Source organism: Nomascus leucogenys, chromosome X (assembly GCF_006542625.1).
Source record: "Nomascus leucogenys isolate Asia chromosome X, Asia_NLE_v1, whole genome shotgun sequence".
Taxonomy (NCBI): Eukaryota; Metazoa; Chordata; class Mammalia; order Primates; family Hylobatidae; genus Nomascus; species Nomascus leucogenys.
The window spans coordinates 45476659-45482175 of record NC_044406.1 but is presented as its reverse complement, the minus strand read 5'-3'; the positions used below and the strand labels follow the sequence as shown (position 1 = coordinate 45482175).

Below are 5517 nucleotides of genomic sequence, written 5' to 3'. Positions count from 1 at the left end.
TAGTTTTTCTCAAACATTTGGAATCAAATGCGATAATGACACACTAGGACCAACAATTTTTTAATTAAAAGATACATTTCTGTTTGTAAAATGAAAAAATGCAAAATTATTACTAATGAACTAATGACAATAGTTTCATAACAGAGAAAGTGATGACATTTGCAACCTTTCCTTTCCGTATGTCTATCTCACTGAATGTTGAATAGCTTGAGTTTTAAGCAAAATCTCATATTTATCTGCTGCTTCATCTTCCTCCTTTTATACTCATTTAGAAGGTCCTAATTCACAATTTTGAGATGTAGAAATGACGTCATGTGTTTGTTGCATTTACCAGTTTTGGATACCAGATTAAAGATAGACCAAAAATTATGAAGAGAATTCTAACTAAAAATTAATGTTTTGTCAGATGCTAAGCTGAATCGCATATTAGAAAAAACTAGAGAGATGAATGTTTTAGCTTGGGAAACAGCATTAAAAATATTGCTGATCTATTCTTTGGTCGTATTCCTCTCTGAAAGTATTTCATCATATTCAGATGCAGTACTTGGAGGTGATTTAAAAATATGCTCCATGATACATCAATTGCTAGTTTTTTAACGAGTGAAGAAAATCATCCAGTGTTGGGAAAGAGTCAACTCCTGGAATTGAAAATTTTACACTACAATTCAGTCATCATAAGACATCCTATCTTATTATCACTGGAAAACCATGACTGTTGGTCCTGAAGTGACAAGATGTAATTGTTGAGTATCTTTCTAAGTAATTCAACTTGAACAAGCCACTTAGCATCAGAGACTTAGTCTTTACTGGCATTATTTGTGATGAAGAGGTATTATTATCTCAACAGTCATTTCAAATTCTCATGTGACCAAATTCCCCCAACACCCAGTTTAATTGAAAGTGGAAAAGCAGGCTTGAAATGATACACGTTCAGTGACCACATTTGAGTTGTCTTCACATTTTTCACTAAGAGGGGAGTGTTGCTATTCCTCATTTATAGATGATAAAACTGAGATTTAAAGAGGTTAACTGGCTATGCCATTGATTACACGGTAGCAAACTGGAACTTGATCCTCATCATTCTGACTTTAAGTGCTAATCTTTATCAATGTCCTATGTGATCTCCCATGAGAGTCCCACTGCATGTAGCCAGAGTTCTTTTCTTTTTTTGAGACAAGTTCTTGCTCTGTCACCCAGGGTAGAGTGCAGTGATGCGATCATGGCTCACTGCACCCCCAGCCTCCTGGGCTCAAGCAATCCTCCCACCTCAGCCTCCCAAGTAGCTGGGACTATAAGCATGCACCACCACACGTGGCTCATTAAAAAAAAATTTTTTTTTTTTTTTGTAGAGACAAGATCTCACTATGTTGCCTAGGCTGATCTCACACTTCTGGGCTCAAGTGATCCTCCTGCCTTGGCCTCTCAAACTGTTGGGATTATAGACATGAGCCACTGTTCCTAGGCAGAGTTATTTTCTAAAACTCAAATAGAGCTGTCCTTTTCTTCTGGCTAAAATCTCTCCATATCTCTCCATAGCCCTGGGGGAAAGTACAAACTCCCCCTCATTCATGTAAAGTGCCTCTAAGTCTGAATCTTGCTGCTTTCTCTGTTCTAATTACTATGGTTGCATAACAACGCTCCAAAACCTAGTAGCATAAAACAACCATTTATTATGTTTATGAATTCTTTGGTCAAGAATTCAGATAGGATGCAGACACAGAGAAGAAGGCTTATCTCTGCTCCACGCAGCATCAGCTAAGGCAGCTTGAAGGCTGGGGTCTGGAATCATCTAAGGCTTGTTCACTCACACATCTGGTGGTTGATGCTGGAAAGACTCCAACAGCTGAAGCTAAAATAGCTGGGGCTTCTCAAGCTCCTCTCTGTCTCTCTCTCTCTCTTCTCAAGCTCTCTCTCTGTCTCCTCTCTCTCTCTCTTTCTCTCTCTCTCTCTCTCTGTCTCTCTCATCTCTCAGTGTGCTCTCTCCAGCATGGCAGCACCAGAGCTCCAAGGTGTGTATAGCTAGGAAGAGAGTCAGGCAGACACTTTGATAACCTAACCTCTGAAGTCACGTAGAGTCAGTTCTGTGTATCTTTCATTAGAAGTGAATCACTAAAGCTGGCCCAATATTCAAGAGGATTCTGTGATCCTGTATGGGAAAGAGATGCTAATCAAATAGTCTCACAAATATATAATAAAGTATTGCGATACAAGGAGTTGTGACAGCATAGATCAGGATACCTGAACTGGTATGAGGGATCCATGGCCCAAGGAAAGTGGGATTTGAGCTGGTCCACCCACCAATCTGTCTCTCCTATGGGCATCCAAAATAGCTTTATGTGTGTGTAGCATGACTCTAATGATTATTTACTCTAACTATTCATATTTGAGGACAAAGACTTTGTCTTATTCATCTTGATACCCCCTACATCTAGTACAGTGACTGGCATGTAAGCACATTCAATATTTGTTAAGAAGAAGAAAGTATTTTGGGAAATAAGAGGGACATTTGAAAGAACTTTCTTTCCATTTAAGTATGTAGGGAAAATCCCCCATGTTTCCCATTTTTGTGACAAGATCTTAGAAAGTGTACTAACTCTACTTGGAATGGTTTTTCTTAACTAGCCAAGGAAGGAGTGTTTGCTTTCCTCCTAGTTGAACTGGCCTTAGCAAAATAGGCAAAGTTTCTTTTTCAGGTTCTCAGTCTTTCCTTTCTCTGTCCCTGTGCAATTTTAAAGCATGGCTCCAATGTTTTCTGACACTCCTACAACTAAAAGGTGAAATATATGTCCCTTTCTTTTGAATCTGGGATCTGTGACTGCTTAGCCAGTTGAATATGACAGAAGCAATGTGCGAATTTCTGAGGCTAGGCCTTAAGAAATTGGAAGTTTCCACTTCTTGTCCCTTGAGATTCGCACCCTCATAACCCAGCCACCATGCTATGAGGAAGCCCAAGCCACCTTATGGAGAGCCCAACATGAAGAGGAACTAATAGCCAGTATCAACTTGTCAGCTATATGAGTGAGCCATCTTGGAAGTAGATCCCCTGGCCCAGGTTAAGCCACCCCAGATGGCAACACATGGAGCAAAGACAAACCGTCCCCACTGAGCCCTGCCCAAATTTCAGATTCATAAACAAATGAAATGATTGTTGCCTTTTAAGCCATTAAGTCTCTTAGTGGTTTTGTACACAGCAAGAGGTAGAACATTTCCCTTCTTTGACCCTTCCTTTCCCCATCTTTTCCCTCCCTGTTAGTTTCACTTGCTCTTCCCCAAATCTGTCACACAATCAACACATATTTTTACTTCTTGGGAAAGGATTTGTTCAGTATTGTTATTCTTTTTATAAGATGAACAACTAAGACTCTATCTTGTTAATTTCCATATGGACTTAGTAAAAGCACAATACATTTTACTTATTTGGATTAGACTGATTTCAGTCACTTTCACCAGTTTTCTATTATTTTTAATAAAAGATGTTCACAGCACTCCCTATACCTACTAAATCAGATGCTCTAGAGTGGAGTCTGGAAAGCTACGTTTTTATAAGCTTCCCAGGTAATTTTTAACATATCAAAATTTGAAAATCTTGCTGTCCTGGTTATTTAAAGGTTGTTTGCTATTATTAAAAGTCCAATAATAACAGATGTTGGTGAGGCTGCCGAGAAAAGGAAATTATTTTATACTCTTGTTGGGAATGTAAATTAGTTCAGCTACTGTGGAAAGCAGTTTGGAGATTTCCCAAAGAACTTAAAACAGCTACCGTTTGACCTAGCAGTACCATTACTGGGTATATACCCCAAAGAAAATCAAGTTTTCTACCACAAAGACCCATGTACTTGTATGTACATTGTAGCACTATTCACAATAGCAAAGACATGGAGTGAGCCTAGGTGCCCATCAGTGGTGGACTGGATAAAGAAAATGTGGCACATATACACCATGGAATTTTATGCTGCCATGAAAAAGAATGAAATAATGTCCTTTGCAGCGACATGGATGCAGCTGAAGGCCATAATCCTCAGCAAATTAACTCAGGAACAGAAAACAAATATCACATATTCTCACTTATAAGTGGGAGCTAAACATTGGTTACTCATGAACATAAAGATGGGAACAATGAGTCGTCAGCAAAGCCTGAGTCCTGTCCTCTCACTCTCCTCCCCGGCTAGCATGAGCTTCACCACTTGCTCCACCTTCACCAACTACCGGTCCCCGGGTTCTGTCCAGGTGCCCAGCTACGGCACCCGGCCAGTCAGCCACGCAGCCAGCATCTATGCAGGCACGGGGGGGCTCTGGTTCCCGGATCTCCATGTCCCACTCCACCAGCTTCCGGGGTGGCATGGGGTCTGGGGGCCTGGCCACGGGGATGGACGGGGGTCTGGCAGGAATGGGAGGCATCCAGAATGAGAAGGAGACCATGCAAAGCCTGAGAGACCGCCTGGCCTCCTACTTGGACAGGGTGAGGGGCCTGGAGACCGAGAATCGGAAGCTGGAGAGCAAAATCCAGGAGCACCTGGAGAAGAAGGGACCCCAGGTCAGAGAATGGAGCCATTACTTCAAGACCATGGAGGACCTGAGGGCTCAGATCTTTGCAAATACTGTGGACAATGGCCGCATCGTTTGACAGATCGACAATGCCCGTCTTGCTGCTGATGACTTTAGAGTTAAGTATGAGACAGAGCTGACCATGCACCAGTCTGTGGAGAGCGACATCCATGGGCTCTGCAAGGTAATTGATGGCACAAATGTCCCTCGGCTGCAGCTGGAGACAGAGATCGAGGCTCTCAAGAAGGAGCTGCTCTTCATGAAGAAGAACAATGAAGAGGAAGTAAAAGGCCTACAAGCCCAGATTGCCAGCTCTGGGTTGACCATGGAGGTGGATGCCCCCAAATCTCAGGACCTTGCCAAGATCATGGCAGACTCCTGGGCCCAATATGACAAGCTGGCTCGGAAGAACTGAGAGGAGCTGGACAAGTACTGGTCTCAGCAGATCGAGGAGAGCACCAGAATGGTTACCACACAGTCCGCCAAGGTTGGAGCTGCTGAGATGATGCTCACAGAGCTGAGACATACAGTCCAGTCCTTAGAGATCGACCTGGACTCCACGAGAAATCTGAAGGCCAGCTTGGAGAACTGCCTGAGGGAGGTGGAGGCCCGCTACGCCCTGCAGATGGAGCCATCATTGTTATTTTCAAAGATTATGTTTGGGAGAGTTTGGGAGATATCATACTTACATGTCTTTGAGGCCAAGCAAGTTGTTGTATGCTGGTTTGCTTATTAAATCAGGTAGGCAGTTGTTGCCTACTGAATGCTCTTGGCTCCAGGCATCAGATGGAGGATTGCAGTTACTTACAGGAGACCAGAGTAAGTTTAAGCAAAACATTCTTCAGTATTTACCCACTTGGCTCAGGTACACACATGCACATGCAAGAGACAGGACATAATGGCTCATCTGGTACATGTTCTGACAAATGGAGTAAATCGTTGAATCCGAGCCTCTTTAGAACACCCACAACT

At 42.5% G+C, this 5517-nt stretch overlaps 1 pseudogene; it reads left to right on the top strand.

Annotated features, from left to right (window-relative positions):
- The first annotated feature begins 4116 nt into the window (after positions 1–4116).
- LOC101178657 lies at positions 4117–5281 on the top strand (annotated as a pseudogene).
- Positions 5282–5517: the final 236 nt, after the last annotated feature.